Here is a 21,770-nt window from a genome sequence, read left to right as displayed (position 1 = left end):
GTTTATGAGCTGGTATTTACTTTGGCATTCATTTCTAATTTATAGTTAAAACACATCCTGTTATTTATTTTTTTCACATAATTGTTGAAATCCAACACTGCTATGGATGAGTCTTAATGTTTTTTAAACATTTCTTCTACGATGTTGCCTTTCTCCACAAGCCCTAGTTCCCTCTTGCTTGTAGCATGCACTTAGTCCTCTAGATGGCAATATGCTAACATATGATGTAAATGAAACAAACGCGTACTGGAGCACCCAATTTACTTGGTTTAGTAAGAAATGATGGTTTTCCTACAAGTGGTGAGTTAGGACTAAATCCATGCATCTTATTGTGAAATTAGTCAAAATCAGTGCCAGGGAATGAATAGATGCTGAATAAATAAGTACAATATAATACCCACAGTGTACCAGAGATCAAGCAAGATAGGTACTGTAGACACAGACAGACATAAGAAGAACTATGTGTGATATTTGTCTACCTTCCTGATCTCGGCAAACCCTGCCATTTAACAAGTGCGGAAACTGAGGATTGGAGAATCAGTAGCTTTCCTGGGGTCATATAACTAGAGAGAGGTGAAGCCAGGACTTGTCAATGGTGAGGCTTCAATGATGAGCTTGAATTTAAGATATGTCAGATTTGAAGCCAATGGATCATATCAAAGTGCAAAGTGCAGTGGAAACCTGGAACTCAACCTTAGGATTAGGCTAAAGGTATATATTTAAGAGGCATCTCTGTAGAGCAGAGTCAAAGCTGTAACAATGTAGGAGTGGTCTACGGCAACTGTGTCTGTTAAGCTGAAGTGTAATTCCCAAAGACCAAGGTGATATGGCAGAGGGTAAAGGGCATACACAGTGCAGACAAACCTGAGTTTAAATCCTGGCTTCATACTTGGTTGCTGTGTTGTTCATGGGCATTTAACCTCTTAAATATCATGATATACTTAATCTCTTTGACTCTTTGCAATAATCCTATGAGGGAGATACTATCTCCATTTTACAGATGAGGAAACAGGGTTAGAGAATGTAGGAGTTGACCCAAGGTCCTGGTGCATCTAGCACATGATGGATCCAAGGTTCCTATCTGGACAGTCTGCCTTAGGCTTACAATGCTAAGCACCACATGCAGTTTCCCCAATCATACACCTTAGGACGCCACCTTTGTATGTGGGTCTCCTTGTGCCAGAGATGAACGTGGGTGCGTGCACGCACACACACACACACACACACACAGAGAGACAGAGAGAGAGAGAGAGATTTATTTCAAGGAGTTGGCTTACACAGTTGTGGGAACTGACAAATCCAAATTCTGTAGGGCAGGCCAGCAGGCTGGAACGCTCAAGCAGGAGCTGATGTTGCAATCTTGAGGTCAACTTTCCACTTCCTCAGGGAAATCTTAGTTTTGTTCTTAAGGCTTTTAACTGACTGGATGAGACATTCCCACACAGTAAAAGGGCAATCTATTTTACTTAATGTTAACAGATTGTAGATGTTAGCCACATCTATAAAATAGCTTCAAAGCAAAAAACACCTACATTAGTGTTTGATTAAATAACTCAGTACTAGCCAAGTTGACACAAAAAATTAACCATCACACACCTCCAGCTGTCTGTAAATGCTATGACAGCAGGAAGCCTATCTTTCTCATTCGCCTTCCATTGTCAGTGCATGGCCCAGTGCTGGGTACCTAATGGCACTCAATAAACATTTATTGGGCATGTACCCGCCTTTTAACAGTGTAGGTGAAAGCCATTGTATACATGCTGTTTTCAACTACTGACCTGTGCTAGGTACAGATTTTCTTTTTTTTTTTTGAGACGGAGTCTCGCTCTGTCACCCAGGCTGGAGTGCAGTGGCACAATCTCGGCTCACTGCAACCTCCGCCTCACAGGTTCAAGCAATTCTCCTGCCTCAGCCTCCCGAGTAGCTGGGACTACAGGCATGCATCACCACGCCCAGCTAATTTTTTGTATTTTTAGTAGAGACGGGGTTTCACCGTGTTAGCCAGGATGGTCTCGATCTCCTGACCTCATGATCTGCCCGCCTCGGCCTCCCAAAGTGCTGGGATTACAGGCGTGAGCCACCACGTCCGGCCTGTGCTAGGTACAGATTTTCAGTGTGTTTAACTCACACATTACTTTCTCTGGGGCTCCTATATTCTCTTAAATGTTTCATAAGTTACGTCTTTAAGCCTCCTCAAATTGATTTTTTTTGGTATTGTGTGAGGTAGAATCTGTAGTAATTTGTATTATTTGCTCACAATTCTTTCTTTCCTTTCTGCCTGTGCCATGATTCATTTTGGGCAGAATATATTCCACTTCCCCACTGTCGTTGAGCTTAACCATGTGACTCGTTTTGGTGATTAGAATGTGAGCAGATATAATGTATGTCCCACCCAATAAGAAACTTTAAATGTGTGGTTTGATTTACTCTCGTGTTTTCCTTACCTGCAACATGAGAAGTGCATGCCCCAGGTGGCCATACTCCTTTGGCTTGGGTCAGAGAATGAGAGACATGTGGAGTAGACCTGATCTGACCTGCAGTATGCCACAACTGACTTATAGACCTTTGTGTGACAAATATATGTTTGTTGTTATATGCTACTGAGATTTGGGAAGTTGTTGGTTACACAGCATAATTGCAGCAACATGACTAACACATAATCATATTTCTTTTTATTTCCCATGTGACTAACCAATTACTGAAATATCTGTCCTTTTCACATTGATCTCCAATACCAACTCCATCATAAACTAGTATTGCTAATCCTTAAGGGATGAATTGTCCACTCCCACCCCCAAATTCATATGTTGAAGTCCTAACCCTACATTACTTTTCAAGGTGACTGTATTTCGAGACAGGATCTTTAAAGACATGATTAAGATAAAATGAGGTCATATGGGTAGGCCTTAATTCAGTCTGACTGGTGTTCCGTAAGAAGAGGATATTAGGACACAGACACACACAGAGGAAGGACCATGTGAAGACAAAGGGGAAGATGCCGTTCACAAGCCAAGGAGAAAGGCCTTAGAGGAAACCAGCTCTGCTGACAACTTGATCTTGGGCTTCCAGTCACCAGAACTGTAAGTAACACATTTCTGTTGTTTAATCCACCCAGTCTAGGGAACTTTGTTATGACAGCCTGAGCTGACTAATGTACTAACCATCTCTTCCTGCTCCCCGTTACATCCGTTACCAAGTCCCCTAGATTTCCTTCACAACCAACACCTGTATTTCTTCTCCATTCTTGCTGTTGCCTCCTGGCTGTGCACTGCGGCAGGTGGCCTTTGGCCTCGCTGTGTGTATTAGTCTGTTCTGTCATTGCTCTAAAGAAATACCTGAGACTGGGTAATTTACAAAGAAAAAGGTTTAATTGGCTCATGGTTCTGCAGGCTGTACAGGAAGCACGAGAACATCTGCTTCTGGGGAGGCCTCAGGGAACTTTTACTCATGGCGGAAGGCAAAGAGGGAGCAGGCGTCTTACCTGGCAGGAGAAGGACTGAGAGATGGGGTGGAGGTGCCACACACTTTTAAAACAACCAGATCTCCTGATAACTCTATCAGGAAAACAGCACTAGGGGGTGGTGCTAAACTATTCATGAGAAGCCACCCCCATGATCCAATCACCTGACACCAGGCCCCACCTCCAGCATTAGGGATTACATTTCAGCATGAGACAGGCAGGGACACAGATCCAAACTCTATCACTGTGCCTGTCATTCATTCATCTTGCTCAGGTCTGCAATCCACCCAGAAGACATTTGGAGACCCTAGGGCAAGGGAAGGGTGTGGTGAAAGCTGGGATTTAGGATCATTAGGGTCTCCATTCCTTGGGTGTGGTGTTCAGAGACTTGTCCTCTATCACCTGGCCTTCCTAGGTTCTGATTCTCCACTAATAAAAACAATTTATAACGATACCCGTATTCGCACTCTCCTCTGAATCCAAAGTACTTTTTCAGCATGAAAATTGTATCTCGTGTAGTTCATTTTTCGTTGCCCACGTCTCAGGCTCCCAACTGGGCCTGTATGTTTCCTGAGTGGAGGCAGGATTCCCCTCTGAGGGGTTAATTCCCCAACAGTGCCTGGCCCGGTGCCTGGTTCACATGGGTGCTTGTCTTAGGTCAGGTCCTCAGGAGCAGAGGCTTACATGAGGATTCCTACACAAATGATTTATTTCTGGTTCCACGAGAGTTGGGGAAGCATCAGGTAGGAGGGGTGTAATTTAGGGTAAGTTCCATGGGGTTCCAGGCTAAGTTCCGGATTGCACAAGGGGACTCTGGAGTGTACGTTATACCTTTGCACATTTTTCCTTTGTCTCTGGGACTCAGGGAGCAGGGCTTTCTTGCTCTCACATCTGTCAGTCATCGACTCAGGGCCACGCCCACTGTGGGTATGGGCACTCCTAGCCACCTCCGGCTTGTGTATTCTGGCCGCTGTATTTCCGGTACCCCAAAGACAATCCTCAAAAAAGGAGTTGCACTTCTGGGCTGTTGGAAACCTAAAGCACACTGAAGCTGGGGAAAGATGCCCCTAACCTATAAAAGGGATCTGCGGGGATCTGGGTGGCACGCTCATGGTGTTCGCCACAGCCACGTGGACGTCCCTGTTGTCTCATCCTCCAGAGAAGGGGCTCAGGTTGGATCCCATTGCTCAGTTTCACACTTGTGTTGCCCTCTGTGGCTTTTTGTTTCATGTGTATTTCCTGTAAGTAGCCCTTGTAACAGGAGAGGTCTCAAGTGCTGAGTAGAGTGAACCCTTTTTGACATGGCAAGATTTTGTATTATTTTATGTGTTTAATCTTTGACCCCAATCGTTTACATTGTAGAACTCTCTCTGTTTTACCAGTTTTGCCATAAATTGCCTACATTATACTCCGCCACACTGATGTCAGCTTGCCTATTTCCCTGACCTTTGGAATTTTATGCTCCTTATTTCCATTTTTTCTTTTCTTTCATGCTGTTTGTTTTCTATCACATACAGTTTAGCCTTTTTGTCATTCTTAAAAGTAATAAATAAATGCCAGAGCATGCACACGCTTCTTTAACCAAGCAAATAAATCAGAAAGCTATCTAGGTCTTACAAACATTTTAACATGCAGTACTAAGTTGAAGAGGTAATGTATTTAATGTTACAACAGAAATCCTAAGATTCATTTTTAAAGATTGAGTGTCTGTTTAGAAACATTTCCTGTTCTTTTGAAGTGTCCCTACTTACTTGTCGTTTGATTTGTTTAAGCCACACAGGCTATGGTATTTTGTTATGTCCCAGCTGAGGCAGGACAGTTGAAAAGGCTGCTCCAACCTGAAAGAAGATTCTTAGCTTTAAAAAGTGTGCTTGCTGCCAGATTGATGGGCCATATTCACCTTGAAAGTCCAGCCTCTGCTCCTAAGCAAGTAGCCCAGAGTAAATAGCTGCATCCCACAAACCGTGATAAGAACGTTCTCTTGGAAGTGTGCGGAGGATACTTCTCAATGCTGTGGTTTTCTGGTTAGTGACAGGCCCTGGGTCTCTGGGCCTCCCTCACCGTCCGCCCCTGCATTCAGAGCATGCTTGAGAAAATCACGGAAAGCACTTTCTACATCCAGCTGCTTCTGCTCTATGCTGAGATTCAGACAGTAGCTTTCCTTCACTGCCTTTTCTATGTTTCTGTGTTATTTTAATGTGAATTAGAGAAAGGTTGCATAGAGCCGGTGGGGTGGTGATAGTTAGGGACTCAGTTATCCATTTTACTGGACGTTTCAGACCGTTTACAGATCTGCTGCTCATGTCTTGCTGGGGAAAGCCAGGCAATGCCAAGAGCTAAGCATTTGGCGGATACTAACCTCCTAGTTGAAAAGAACCCTTTGTCCTGCTATTTGATGCTGTGAAAGAGAATCCTCAAACTGTCAGAAAGAAAAGAGAAAGCATTTTACCTTTTGCTTTGAAAATGTAGATTGCTTGAGAGATTTAAAGTTATAAATCTTGGTCCCTTGCTATCGACGCTAGGACTGGACAGCCCTTCAACCATGACGTTCAATCCCCCATCTCAGGCTGGAGCTTCCTCTATACTTATCAATTCCAGTTGTGAAAATCTAAATAAAGAAAATGGATAACTGTTTTAAAGAAGAAATACTCAATTGTTTTCACATAGAAAGTTTTTTAAAGCCTAGTTTAAAATTCAGTCCACTTTCAGGATATTTTTAGTCTCTTGAGAATGTTCCAGATCGCTGACTCAGTAAGCCCAGGCTCTTAAAAATGCATGTTTTTAAACTCCACAATGTGACATTGTCTAAGCTCCTTGCCATTTGAGTCTGACTGTATATTCTGAAGTCTGCCTTGGCTTCCTAAGGACTGTTCCTGGCCTTCTGGAGCCCCCAATACTCCCCCACTCAAATCTGATGATGGGGCAAGTTCCTTGCATAGTACCAAGAGAAGGGGCCCAGGAGTGGCATGCAAAAGAACAGAAAGTTACTGTGTTTATGGCTGTCAGAACCAAAAGTGCTTCTGAGAGAATGAAATCTAGCATCCTAGCTTTCTAGAAGAAGAAATTAAAGCCCTGGGAGGAGAGGGGATTTGCCTAAGGTCCTACATAGCCCATTTCTGCCATGTCCTCAGCCTTCCCAAGCAGGGGGGACTCCATGGGGATGGATGGGTCATCTCCCTTTTGATTTGACATAGTCCTTAATCAGCCATCTTTCTTTGGTCCAATTAGGTTTGGTCATGGTAGTAGGATTGACTTGCTTGAAATACAATGGCTGCTTTAGGAGTTGGTAACTTAATATTTCCTGATCTGAACTATATGTCTGTAATAAAGATATATCAATGATCTTCTATGGGCTATTTAAAATTTACGTATATATATTATACATATATATATATATATATATTAAAAATACATATATATCATGTTCGTGCAGCCAGCAATATGCAAAGCAGAGAGCATGGCTTCTAGTAGTTTGGGGATTGTGGCAACAGAGATTGCTTTCTACTTGGGGACTGGATTCCACCAGATGGGACAACAGACTCTCCTTTCTTATGAACCTTTGAACATTGCAGGGATTATTTGAGTGTTGTCATAGTTACTGGTATTGGTGAATTCCCCCTGTAGCCTTGTCCCCTTTGTGTCTTCTTATGGAAGGTCCTTTTGGGATCCCAGGGTGATATGGAGAGAGTTAGAGCCTGGTCTTGCCAGAAGGACTTGAGATCTCATGATTTCTTGCTCATGAGATGAAGCCTGGATTAAAGAAGGAAACTCTGGCAAAGATTTTACAAACGAAACCTGTCATCTTGGCTTACAGTGTCTTTCCCAGTCTCTTCCTAACCCCATCCACTTCAACATCAGAGCAACCCACATCCCAAGAAAGACAGAAGAGGAGGCCTCTGCGGTTTGTCTTTCTTGGTCCTTCCAATAACCATGTAAATCAGTGGTTCTCAAGTGTGGTCCCAGGACAGGCAGCCTTCACCATTCCCTGGGAGTTATTAAAAGTGCAAATCATGCTGTCCCACCTGGATCTACTGAATCAGCAACTGTGGAGATGAGACCCAGCAGCCTGTGTTTCAACAAGTTGTCCAGGTGATTTTTGAGAAGAGCTGTTCTAAATAACCACTAATTAAACCATAATTTCCAATTCCTTGAATCTTCCTGGCACTTCTATAATTAATTTCTCTGCTAGTAAACATTAAAAATATCAGATTATTTAATTTTATATATTAGATATCAAAAATAATATGAAACTATCATGAGACCATATCATATTAGATATTGAAAGTATCCAGTATTTTTCCAAAGTCACAAAACACAATTGAAAGGAAAAAAAAGAATATAACAGTGGTATTCTTGAGCCATTAAGTGGGGACAAGGGGAGCCCATTCCATAAACTTGGGGACATTCTGATTGAAGGAAGGATAAGGACTGGAACAATTCCTGGATTAGAACAAAAAGAACTGGGAAAATGCAACCAATTAAAAAATCATCTGTCTTTCAGTTTCTTAACTATGCAGAAACCTAAAATTGTAGGGCTCCCAGAAACTCTATTAGTACTTTAAATTTCTTAATGATTTAAATTCTTTAGGACCTAAAACCAGTTGTTTGGATATCTGGAAACGGCAGTAACTTTTAGGATGCTGCTATATTAATGAATTACAATTTTAACATTTTCCGAAGGCTTCCAGTGGGGCAAAATTGATGCCTTTAAGATCAGGGACTCTGTCTTTATTATGGTGACACATGAGAGTGAAATAGAGCCCTCGTTCTTGATGGCACTGAGCACTTTCACTTCTGTAATGTCATTGTTTGCTCATAATAACCTCTCACATTTGTCTGGCTCTGTGGTTTTTAAAGCTCTTTGAATTTGGTCTTGTAATTTATTTCCATAAAACCTCTCTACTGTAGACTGGGTAACTGTGATTAACATTTATGATCCTGTTTCCTTAGCTATGAAATGCAGGAAGGGGCTTGTCTAAGGTCCCATGACCTGTGGGTGGCTGCCTCTTCCATTATCTTTTTTTTTTTTTTTGAGACGGAGTCTCGCCCTGTTACCCGGCTGGAGTGCAATGGCGCGATCTTAGCTCACTGCAACCTCTGCCTCCCGGGTTCAAATGATTCTCCTGCCTCAGCCTCCTAAGTAGCTGGGATTACAGGCGCCTGCCACCACGCCCAGCTAATTTTTGTATTTTTAGTAGAGATGGAGTTTCACCATATTGGCCAGGCCGGTCTTGAACTCTTGACCTCGTGATCTGCCCTCCTTGGCCTTGCAAAGTGCTGGGATTACAGGCATGAGCCACTGCACGCGGCCCCATTATCTTCTTAAAAAGGGCCAGTGATACTGCTTTTCTGTTTTTTTAAGAAAATACGTGAATATGTATAAAAGCACGGACATGTTGCTAGAACTTGGTAAATGGTAGTTATTATTATCCTATTGTCTCATTTAATATGGGGAATCATAGAGGAATTAGTGGCTTTTTGGTGACATACAGGCCATTGCAGAGTTGGAACTATGACTAAGGTGACTGGGCTCTTAGCTAGCTGTTTTCACCAGCCATGTATAAGCATTCCCTTTTCTCCCCAGACTGGCCAACATCTGGTAGTTTTTGACTTAATAGTAGCCATTCTGACTGGTGTGAGATGGTATCTCATAGGTTTTGACTTGCATCTCTCTGATAATTAGTGATGTTGAACATTTTCTCATGTTTACTGGCCGCTTGTTTGTCTTGTCTTGATAAGTGTCTGTTCGTGTCCTTTGCCCACTTTTTATGTGGTTGTTTGCTTATTTCTTGTTGATTGTTTGTTAGCACAAATCTTAGTCCCTCGGGTCTCACCATCACTTTCCTCCAGCCCAGCTCTCCTCTCTACTTCCTCCTCTGGAACTCCTCACTAGAACCCCGAAAAAAGCAAACAGAAACATTTCCTGAATGCTTGCTGCAAATCAAACACAATTCTAGACGTGGGCGATGCAGAGACACAGGCCAGCTGGCCACCACATGTCATTCATTCTGAGTAGCACTTTTGCTGTTTTTTTTAAAAAAAGTCAACATCTCCGAAATCAGGGTATGTCTTACCACTCATAGCTCATTGGCAGGTTCTTTTCTTTTTTAGAGGTACATGAAACAATGATGCATTTTACAACCATGGCATCTTAGGTTTGTTGAAATATAATAGTTTCTCCCTTCAAGGAACTTACAGTCTGCCTTCAGGGTGAAGCAAGAGCACAGTAAGAGCTAAGTGAGAGCACGCAGTGTGAGCCAGGGAAGGAGCACTTCCTTCTAACCTGGAGCATCAGAGGGGTCTCCCTGATAGGGGAGGATCTGAACTACAGATTGAAGGATGAGTGAATTTTTCTGTTTTTTTCCCTTGCTCTGTCACTCAGGCTGGAGTGCAGTGGCATAATCATGGCTCACTGCAGTCTCCATCTCTTAGGCTCAAGTGATTCTCTCACCTTGGCCTCCCAAATTGCTGGGACTACAGGTGTGAACCACTGTGCCCAGCCAGATGAGTGGAATTTTAATAGGCAGAGGAAGGGTGGAAGGGCATTTTACTCTCAGGGATCTGTATAAGCAAAGACCAAGAAACTCACAAAGCTGCAGCTGGTAGGAACCACCACTTGGAAAGAAGGTGTGGTCAGCGCTGATATTCAGCACTCCTGGCTGTCAGCTTTCCAAAGTGTTTCCTAACTAGTTGTAACCAGCAGCTGCTCCAGGCCTCCCAAGTGCATTCTGTCACCTGGGCTGTCCGCCTACCACCTCCTCTTGGTCCAGCAACTAAGGGGTTTATGTGGGCTGAGCCCAGAGCCTCCAGGTCCCTCTGATTGCTTGGTTGGTGCCAGGCGCTTCCCTCTGTTAGAGGTTGTGCTTATTACTCTGGTTGGAGAACAACCCTGGGAGCTGATATAGCAAGAAAACCTCCCTGAAGCCAGATCAGAGAATGACAGACAGGCGCTGTGAGCCAGGACCCTGGCCGCCAAATCTTTAAAATTTTGCCCTTCCACATTTGTTCATGCATCCTCAGTAACTGCATATTTATTTATTAATATGAAGAGCTATTACTGTGCCATCATGTAAATCTAAAATATACCCCAAAATAGAAGTTAAAAAATGAGATAAATAAAAATTGAAGTCAGAACATTTTCTGTCCCCAGTGCAGTGACTCATCGGGGTTTCTTCCCCTGGCAAGTGCCCCTAGTTTACCAGGGCGCTGTCTAGACACTGGAGAGGCTGGGGCTGCAGTGAAGTTACTCTTCATGTTAGAGGCATGAGGAACACAGGGAAGGAAATAGCGATAAGAAACAAGACCAAGAAGTAGATCCAGAAATACCCAGAAGTATTTTTAAACATTACAACCATACCTTGGCCCGTGCTCGTTTGTAAGCTATTGGAGGGTCATTTTCCTGGTCCCAGAGCAGCACTGCACAATATAAATGCGTGACTCAATAAGGTGGTGGAGCTTTAGGTATGGTGAGAAGCACCAGCGAAGCCACAGGGAGGGGAGAGAAGGCATGTGAGTCCCAAGGAAGAGCGACTGGAAGTTGGGACTCCCCAATCCCTTGAGGAACAGGAGGGGTGCTCCTGGCCAGGTGGGAGCAGGGTGTGTGAGCACCTGCAGGACCTGAGCAGGATGCTGCCTACCTTGGCCCATTTTGGCTGGGCAGTTACATGGGGTCTGGGTGGAGAGCCTCAGCCTATGATTTCTCTCTATTCCTTCCAGAGGACTCTGGCGACAGGACAAAGACCACAGAAGCTCAGCTCTGTTTTTCCTTCCTTTCCCATCTCCAGTGAGGGGCAAGTGGGGTGGCTATTACAGGGAGGTGGGCAAGAGAATCAGAGTACCCCAGGGTCAGGCAGAGGTCATGGAGCCAGTCCTCACCAACTGAGAGATGCCTTCAACTCAGCAGAGGAGTACCTCCTAGGGATGCAGTCCATCTATGGGACATATGTGCAGCTTGGCCTCTGGGTTGATCTGACTGAATGGTCAGACCACAAGTATTTACAAAGGTCCTGAGCCTGCCTATGTCAAGAGATGGTTCTCCTTGCCTGGCTAGTAACTAACACTTAATAAACATTACAATATGGCAGTCACTGTGCTAACACTTTCACCTACTCATTCATTTACTCCTTACATGAACTCGAAAGGAGTGGTACTATTTTTATCCCCACTTTACAGATAAGAAGATGGAGGTATAAGAGGATAAAGACTTTCTTTTTTTTGTTATTTAGTTTTTTAGTTTTTTTTTTTTTTTTTTTGAGACTCCTCTCGCTCTGTCGCCCAGGGTGGAGTGCAGTGGCACAATCTCCACTCACCGCAAGCTCTGCCTCCCGGGTTCACGCCATTCTTCTGCATCAGCCTGCCGAGTAGCTGGGACTACAGGCACCCGCCACCATGCCTGGCTAATTTTTTTGTATTTTTAATAGAGATGGGGTTTCACCATGTTAGCCAGGATGGTCTCAATCTCCTGACCTCGTGATCCGCCCGCCTCGGCCTCCCAAAGTGCTGGGATTACAGGAGTGAGCCACCGCGCCCGGCCTATTTAGTTTTTATTTCATAATCATAAACTTAACTCTGCAATCTAGCTAGGCATGGAAGGGAACAAGGAAAACATGCACCCAAAGGGAACCGCAGCGAGAACACAAAGATGACAGGATAGTGCGAGCAAATGGGGTGGAGGGTGCTCTCCTGAGCTACAGAAGGAATGGTCTGGTGGTTAAGATAAAACACAGGTGAAACTTATTAGAGTTGTCCACAGTCAGCAATGGTGATCTTCTTGCTGGTCTTGCCATTCCTGGACCGAAAGCACTCCATGGCCTCCACAATATTCATGCCTTTTCTCACCTTGCCAGAGACCACCTGCTTCCCATTCAACCACTCTGTCTTGGCAGTGCAGATGAAAAACTGCGAACCGTTTGTATTGGGTCTTGCATTTGCCACGGACAAGATGCCAGGACCTGTATGCTTTAAGATGAAGTCCTCGTCATCAGATTTCTCCCCGTAGAGGCACCAGTGCCATTATGGCATGTGAAGTCACCGCCCTGACACATAAACTCTGGAATAATTCTGTGAAAGCAGGAACCCTTATAACCAAATTCTTTCTCTCCAGTGCTCAGAGCACGAAAGTTTTCTGCTGTCTTTGGAATCTTGTTTGCAAACAACTCAAAGGAGATGCAGCCCAAGGGCTCGCCGTTGATGGCGATGTTGAAGAACATGGTGGGGTTGACCACAGCTGATAGTATGGGGCTCCCGGCAGCGGCGGTATCTGCAAAAGCCAAGACTTTCTTGAGTTATACAGGAAGGAAGCAACAGTGCTGGGATTTGAACCCAGGAATGTCTCGATGTAGAATCTGTGCTCTAAACCACTAGGCGTCACTGCCTGAGACTGGTGGGAGAATTGACATGTGCTCCACAGCCTTGTAGGTCCACCGACAAACTCCCAGCCCACCCACAGGCTCATCAACATCACCTTGGATCAAAGGTTTCCATGAATATTGGAAAGACATAGAGTCCAGATTTTTTCTAAACACTGATACGCAGGGGTTTTTGTTTGTTTGTTTGTTTTGTTTTTGTTTTGCCTCCTTTGTTTTGCTGGATAGGTTTGCTTTAAATATTAAAGGAATAAAACGTCTAGGACTATAGCTCCATGGCAGCCTTCATTACCACTACCTCTTCAGTGTTGAGAACACACATGCATTGAATGTGTAATCAGTATATAACTGCAGGTCCGTGTGGCCTGGGCTATGCATGATGCTGACTCAAATAAATAGCGGTTTTATTGGACCCTCTTCTTCCAGAAGATCAATGGAAAGTACCTTCCAAGTTTTGGTCCCTCAAGAAGCCCCTGAAGGTCAGTGGGAGGGGAGGAAAATACCTTCTTGATGCACCAGAAATCACCTTATAAACCTCATCCTCCATGGAGCACAGTGGCTCACACCTGTAATCTCAGCACTTTGGGAGGCTGAGGAGAGAGGATCATTTGAGGCTAGGGGTTTGAGACCAAGCTGGGCAAAATAGTGAGACCTTGTCTCTACAAAAAATTTTTAAAAATGTGCTGGGCATGGTGGTGCGTGCCCAGCTTGAGCCCAGGAGGTTGTGGCTTCAGTGAGCTGTGATCGCCCCACTGCACTCTAGCCTGGGCCACAGCACGAGACCTTGTCTCTTAAAAAAAATTGTCTTTATTGAAATTATTCTCAGTATCCTTCACGCTACTGCAGCTGATTTCCAAAGCTCCCTCATCTTCCGCGCTCTCAACTCTTAATAAATCCATCCAAAGCGCAGCTCTTCTCTTCCAGCAACTCCTTCTTTCTATGTTCGTATCCAAGTAAATCTTAGCCTTGTCCAGAAGCAAAACCCCCATGACTGCAACTCCAATTCTGCCTCTTTTCTGGCCACTGCCTCTGTGTCACCAAACCCCAGGGACAAATTGGCAAAGACAAAGGTGGCTGTAAGAGGAAAAGGGAGGGAGAAAGGGTGTGAAACCCCACTCATCATAGTCTTGTTCCTGTTGAAAATGAAGGAATATAAAGGCCAGTACCAGAGCTTCCCATTATTCAGGCCTAGGCCCCTGGTTCCCGGGCTGTCCAGTGGGTGAGGGCCCAGGGCCTGGAGGTGTTTCAGGATCCTCAGGCCTGATTTGGTGGACAGGACCATGTTCTGGAGATAATGTGGAGACAGGGCTGCATGCTTGCTCTCAGGAGACTGGGCTCTTTTTTCTGAGTATCCCTGAGAAACCATCCTTAGGTTTTGGTACTACTCACAGGGTTGTGCCTAGCTTCCTGGCTTTAGAACTTCATTCACTTCCTCCCACCCTTCCCAGCCCTCCCATTCCCCCTTCCAACAGGCTGACACCCACTCCTCCTAGAACCCTACCATAACTCACCATCCTACAAGAGCTTCCTTCTGTTTGGGATAGAACTTCGGTGGCCTGCATGCTAGCCATGAAAAGCCTTACGATGGCCTTTTCCTAACCATAACAACCACTTATTTCCACTTGCTTCATTTACTTTACATTTCCCTCTCCTCTACTTATTAGATTTCAGCAAACCATATACTTACAAGTTAACTTGCACAGAATCTCCTGCTAGCTTGTTTTGGTGAACACAAAACTGAATGCAAAAATCTCCATCCTTCAAAGAACTTGGCATTCTAATGTCACCAATTTTTCGACATTCTAATGCCAGCAATTTTTTTTGAAAGTTGAAATAGAACATAATGAGGCAGCAAAACGAGACCAAGAGGGTTCTGCACCGTGTTCCAACAATCTTCAGTCCCCTTCACTGTTCATGTCTAAGCACTGAGGAGTTCTAAAGCACGTCACCTTTTAAGGACTGAGGAGTTCTAAAGCATGACACCATGTCATGGTCTTGCTTTGTCGCCCAGGCTGGCGTGCAGTGGCGTGGTCACAGCTCACTGCAGCTTCGACCTCCTGGGCTGAAGCGATCCTCCCATCTCGGCCTGTCAAGTAGCTGGGACCACAGGCGCGCCACTACACCTGGCTAATTTATTTTTATTTTATCTTTTTGTAGAGAGGGGGTCTCACCACATTGCTCAGACTGGTCTCAAACTCTTGAGTTCAAGAGATCCTCCCGCTTCCGCCTTTCAAAGCGCTGGGATAACAGGCGTGAGCCGCTGCCCGGGCCATCCCTCGAGGGTGTTTCATTAGGTAGACATTAATTCTTTCACGAGGATCACGGATCGAGCTCTTTACTGGAAACCTGCGCCCCGCCTTAGTTCTCCACGTCTTCGTGCGGCTCCAGGCAACTGCCAACAGATGGCGCCCGGCCGCCTATTTCTCTCCTTGCGGCTTTGGGGCCTGGAGGGGAGGTGGGGAGAGTCCCAATAGCAGAGGAATTGGTGAGCCCGGGCCAAAATTTCATCTGGTATCTGGAATGCATTAAAAACAACCCACAAATCTGAAGCTCCTCGAGGGGGGGGGAGGGGGGAGGGAGAGGAGGGAACTTGAAAAACTAAGGGGAAAAGGGCGGAAGAGAGGCAGCAGCGCGTTCCCTGCAAGCGTTCGCTTTCCTGCATTGGCCAAGCAGCCCCCAGCACGCCTGCTCTGTAGGGCAGAGCCATGCGGCCCCGAGGAAGGATGCAGTGAGCCAGAGGGTTCCAGACAAAGGAGGGGATCCCCAAGGCTCTGGGCCAGCCAGTCCCTCTTTTACTGGCACCACGGTCCCTCCTAGGCGGGGACGAAGAGGGAAGGGGTGGAGGCCTCCACCTTCTCCTCTGCGTGTGGCTGCGTCCCTTTACAGAATGACAGGCCCTTACTTCCGAGGGCGGGGACTAATGTGTAAGGCTTAACAGATCCAATTCCAGAAATTATCTGTGTTTTTTTCAATCACCCTCTTGTGCTCCCCCGCCCCCCATTTAATTTCATCTTTTATCTTTTTCTGAGCCTTCGTAATGAAAAGTGGTTTTAAAGGTTGACCAGTTTTACTACTTAGTGCCTAACAGGCTGAGTGATTACACCGTTGAAGGAGGTCACAGCGGGAAGGACATGGAGAGAGATGGGGGTGCGATGAGGCCTCTGAGCTCCCTCCCGGGCTGTGCCTCAGTGGTGACCTTTCTCAGGCCTGGGGAGTGAGGTCTGGTTCCCTCTCCTCCTCCTGGAGCCAGACGGCGCCTTCGTGACTAAGGAGGGAGAGGATCTGGCCTTGTGCAGCTCTGCCCACTGAGAGGTACACCTGTTCTCCAGCTGGGTGGCAGCTCCCTGAATCTGGCCAGTTTATACTTTTTTCACCTAACTCACATGATTTCCACTTCAATCCCATTACCGCTGGCTGCCCCATTGTGGACAGCTTCATTAAACTCTGTTGCTCCTAAAGGCAGTCTTTTGATGGAAATGAGTGGCGGAAAAGGCTGAGAGCAACGAGGCCAGGCTCAGCCCACTTACTTACTGCAGTTAGCCTTTCTGTTATGCCTCACTTTCCCCAAGGACTCTCTGAGGAGTGGCCATTAGTCCTACAGCTCCTGAGTGCATACTGTGGCCAGTCCCACAAATGTGAGGTTCTCTTCTTTCCTCCGTGAGTCGTTGGGTGAAATAGAACTCTTGTTAATAGCTCACCAAGTCAATTAAAGATTGGGAAGGTGGGCACTGTGAATATGGGATTAAATAATGTCCAGATGGTTAGAATGGACTTCAAGAGAAATAGAGAGGAAAAGGATCTAGTGGTCATAGTGAATCCCAAGTTGAAATGAGTCAACGGGAAGGGACAGTGATGAATAGGAAGGGACAGTGGAAAAACCCTGACAGAAATGCTTTAGCTACATCCTGTACCTTCCCACTTTTATTAAAGGATGCTTGATTTTTGTTCTAAGAAGGGAAATACATATTCTAGGTTCAACAAGTTATAAATTCCTTAAGGGCAGACATCTTTTGCATCTCTCACAAGGTTTAAAAATTAATAATTGTGGCCAGGCACAGTGGCTCACACCTGTAATCCCAGCACTTTGGGAGGCCAAGGTGGGCGGATCATGAGGTCAGGATTCTGAGACCAGCCTGGCTAACATGGCGAAACCCCGTCTCTACTAAAAATACAAAAATTAGCCTGGTGTGGTGGCGCATGCCTGTAATCCCAGCTACTCAGGAGTCTGAGGCAGGAGAATTGCTTGAACTTGGGAGGCAGAGTTTGCAGTGAGCCGAGATTGCGCCACTGCACTCCAGCTCTGGGCGACAGAGCAAGACTCTGTCTCGGGGTCAAAAAAAAGAGTTCACAAGACATTTTCACACATGGTAATTTTTCAGCAAATTCTTAGTGAAAGAATGAATAAGTAAATTATAGAATAAAAGTGATCTCACAAGTTCAAAGAGGTCAAATAGCAAGTCTACCATAATAATAAGCATATATTGCATGGCCTGAATTGTCAAACCTTGCATGGCTGAGATAACTCACTTCCCCTCTTTATTTGCTTTCCATGTAACCACCTCTCCTTGGCTTATGTAATTTTTCTCTCCTCCTGATGAGGCAGAGTGAGGTGTTAATAGCTGGGATTTGGAGTCAGGCAAGTCCTAGGTTGGAATCCCAGTTGCTTCAGTGATCTTGACCAAATTGCTTATGTTCTGTTCTTTGTGCAGCAGTTCTGTGTCTATACAATGGTGGAGGGAGTGGGATCTCCTGGGACAGCTATAAGGGTTAAGTAGGATGTGGAGGTGATAGAGCCTTGCAAAGTGTTCCAGGGTGGGCTGGTCATATTTCATAATATACTGCACAGCTTAACTCTTTCTGCCCATTACTTCCAATACAAATTGGTTAAAACAGGTGGTAACATGCTGGGTTGATATGTGGGACAGTTTTTAAAAAATCAGAATGGGCCGGGTGTGGTGGCTCACGTCTGTAATCCCAGCACTTTGGGAGGCCTAGGCAGGCAGATCATGAGGCCAGGAGTTTGAGACCAGCCTCCTAACCAACATGGTGAAACCCCATCTCTACTAAAAATACAAAAATTAGCCGACCGTGGTAGCGTACACCTGTAGTCCCAGCTACTCGGGAGGCTGAGGCAGGAGAATCGCTTGAACCCAAGAGGTGGAGGTTGCAGTGAGCCAAGATCATGCCACTGCACTCCAGCCTGGGCGACAGAGCAAGATTCCATCTCAAAAAAAAATAATAATAAATAATAAAAAAAAATCAGAATAGAAGCAGAGAAGGCATGCAGCTCCTTCTTTCCTAGAACTGGGGCGATAGCCCAGGCTAGATCCCCGAAAAAAATGTGGGCTCCGACCAGCAGAGGTTTCTCTCAGAAGGAGAGTTAATAGCCACCAGAGCAGGGAAGGTCTGTGACAGGGTTAGGGTGGCCTGTGTGATGTTCACAAGTGTCCTGGCATGTGGCAGAGACCGGCTTTTCATTTGTTAAAGGAGACCCCTGGGGCATCTGCATCTCTGAGGGCAAATTACAACCCCACATATCCTAGAGGAAGATTTGTCATCCAGCCACCTGGAAAAAAGACTCAGCAGTGTTGAAGACACACAGAACTACCCAGAATTTCCTTGGGGGCTTGAGTCATCACATTTCTGAGCTACTTTTACTGTGGGGAAACGGAGGCACTGAGTGATTTGCTGGAGGTCAAAGTTATGGCAGGAGCAACACAAGAATGCATGATCTGACAGAGTCTGTTTTCTTGCCCATGGACAGACTCTGATCACATTAAAAGGGGAGCCAGAACCGAGGTTGTTCACCCACTGGCTTAGAATATGATGCGGTGACAGTGGAGACAGTACCCTGGAGCCACCCACTGAGGGTTCTTCTACCTGGGTAAATTAGGCCCGTTTGGTGTGGAGAGCAGTACAGGTGGACTCCTTAGAAGGCGGCCCAAGGGGCTAGGGCATCAGAAGGGCCAGAGTGAGCCTGGAGGCCCCAGCACACCACAGGGGCTGTTGCAGTGATGGTGACACTCGGAACCTGTTGCCAGGGCAGGCGAGTAGCTGAGCTTGTCCTGGGATGAAACAGGCATGAGCTCTGGGAGCAGTTGGGATGTGGGCAGGCCTTGGCCACCTCTGTGGGGCTGACTTCTTCCCAGTTGTCATTCCAAGTTTAATCAAGGACAGGGACCAGAGTGCAAGGGGCTTCTCTGGGCATTGGGCACTACCTAGGCTCTCTGAGTTCTCCATGCTGCACTTGCTTCCTGAATGGCACGGCTGAGCTCCAATAGCCTGACTCTGCAAGCTCACTTTTCTTCACTCCCTCTTACCTTGTGCCCACCCTCCTATCCCTGTCTGACTCTGCTTTCCCTATACAGCCCCACTCATGGCACCCACCCACCTCAGCCCCAGCCTGCTGCTCTTCTGTCCTGTCTTTACCTGGTGTGGAAAGCCTGCAGAGCTGGGAGTTATCTCTCATTTTCCCTCTGGACTCAGCACAAGGCAGTGATGGACAGCACAGACTCTGGAGCCAGTGATGGACATCAAATTCCATCTCTGACGCTGTGTGATTTGGGGCAGGTTACTCAGTCTCCCTGGGCATCAGTTCATTTCCTCATCTGGAAAATGGGGATACTAATAGCATCTACATCACTGAGTTTTTGTTGGATTAAATGAGTCAATGCGTGTAAACTGCTTAGCTGGTGCTGGACACAGGGTAAATTGTCAGTAATGCTAGCTATTATTAACATCTTCCAATCTAGCCCTAAATCTGGCTCTCCTCAGGGAGTCCTGCTCTGTGGGAGAGGAATAGGGGCTGACAGGGTCAGTCTATGCCTAGTCTTCCAGGCTAATAGTTTCCAAATGGGAAATCTTGCAGGGTGCTTAAAAACTTTTCTGGGATATGGGGAGACTTGAATTTCTGTGTCAGAGTTTGCTGTGTATTCACTAAACCTCATTGCCTTTTCCTCCCAAGCATGAGCTAGACTATATTTCCCAGCCTCCCTTGCTGGGACCACATGACTGCCTTTGGACAAATGGAGTCAGGGCAGCCATGATGCCATAATGTTGCCGCTTCCAGGTCTAGGTCTTAAGTCCCCTTGCACCATGCAGGCCTCAAGTCTTCCTCTCTTTCTGCATTCTTTGGTTAAAAGAAGAGGATTCCAAGGCCTTAGAGGATGAACGAGCCATAAGATGGAAAGATCCTGCATCTTCAAATGAATGCAAGGGGCCAACACCCTCTCTACCAAACCCAACGTGAGAAAGAAAGAAACTTTATTCTGTCAAGCCACTGAAATTTGGGAAATATATTTGTTATAGTGATTCACCTGTACCATGTCAACTTCTATTAAAATTTATTTAAAAAATATCATCTTTTAAAATTCCCTCTTTTGCTATGTTTCTCTCTCTCTCTCTATATATATATACACACATACACACACACATATATGTTTTTATATATAGTGGTTTCCAAATGTTTTGATCACATGTCATTAAAAAGTTTAATGCCCAAACTTTTTAATGACTTGTGATCAAAACATTTGGAAACCACTGCTCCAGACTCTTGGAACCAACTTAATTCCTCACTCAGGGGCCAGTGCCCACCTGACTGAAGCCTCTTGTCCGCTTACCTCTTTCCAACTACACTGTTATGTTTTATTTCCTTGCTGTGTCCTGCTGTCATATTGGAGAAAGTCAGTACTGGACAAACAAACAGCGCCACCAGTTTTTTTTTTTTTTTTGGAATGATAGCAATGGATAAAAGTGGTCTGCACTAGGAATTAGAAGACCAGAGTTTTATTTTCAATTCTAACGACTTGGTAACAATGGGTGGGGCACACTGTCTTTGGGTGTCTGAGTCCTTATCTGCAGAATGAGGTCCCTAGACTGGATAATTTTGGAAGCACTTCTCAGTTCTAACATTTGATGAGCTCTGTAGTTGATTTATGTGAGTTGGGTGTGTGCTTAATTTTGGGGTAAGCTTTAAAGGATGGCTTTAAAAATGATGGGAATTGTGTAGTTACGCCCTCTCCCCCTTGCCAGGAGAAAAAGACTTGCTTTGACTATAGCTATCACTTGTTGGGATTAACTTGCTGCTTTCTGGGAACTTGCATCTGTACAGAAATTTCAAGATAGAACTTGTCTGAAACTGCTTATTTTCTTCTATTGAAAAGGATCCACAGGCTTCTCAGAACTCCAGCTTCTTTTAACCACCTCCTCTTTCCAGTTCCTGCCTTCACCCTGGTTTCTGTAAAAGAAATTCTAGTGCTTCTGAAGACCCCAACGCACAAATGATCTGTTCCAAGGAAACGTTCTAAATTACAGATGTTTGTTCTCAGTGCTCTCCAAATGTCTCTGAGGCCAAAGCACTTCTTGCGTAATCATTGAGCACGTGCTTGTATGGTAGTTAGAATGAAAGCCAAGGCAAAAATAGCTGTCCTCACGTTTTGGTTTTTAATTGTCTGATGTTGATGACTCCAGGGTAAGTATTTACTCACTTGAGCTTTGCCCCATCTATAGAATAAAAATCCACATTTTATTTTCAGCCTCTACATTTCTGCACAGATTTGGTGTGTAGGGTGGGTGGGGGTTGGCTCCCATTTTCAAGCCTTGTAACTTGGCTTTGCAAGAAAGGAAGCTTTGTTTATTATAATCATTATAGTGTTACTATCATTGCTAGAGACTAGAGTCTCAATCCTGAGGTTCAGTTTCACCTGATACCAGAAAGCACAGTCTTACCAATTGAGAACTCAGTCACTTCAAGAATTTTCTGTGTTTCTTTCTTAAATTTAAGTCTAGAATTCTTCCACCTCCCAGTGTCCTTCAGGAAAGGTATCTGAGTTCGGACACCCATTATCTAACAGTGGGGCAGGGGTGGAGTGGGGTAGTGGTGAGAGACGTCAGTCATAGGGATGTAATAGGTCTGCACTGGTACCCAGTGATGTGTCCTTATCCCT

The 21,770-nt window shown here is 45.3% G+C and overlaps 1 pseudogene; it reads right to left on the bottom strand.

Annotated features, from left to right (window-relative positions):
- Nucleotides 1-12,021: 12,021 nt before the first annotated feature.
- LOC101176751 overlaps nucleotides 12,022-21,770 on the bottom strand; it is a 40,079-nt pseudogene continuing 30,330 nt past the window's right edge.

Source organism: Nomascus leucogenys, chromosome 19 (genome assembly GCF_006542625.1).
Source record: "Nomascus leucogenys isolate Asia chromosome 19, Asia_NLE_v1, whole genome shotgun sequence".
Taxonomy (NCBI): domain Eukaryota; kingdom Metazoa; phylum Chordata; class Mammalia; order Primates; family Hylobatidae; genus Nomascus; species Nomascus leucogenys.
This window is presented reverse-complemented; position numbering and strand designations above follow the sequence as displayed.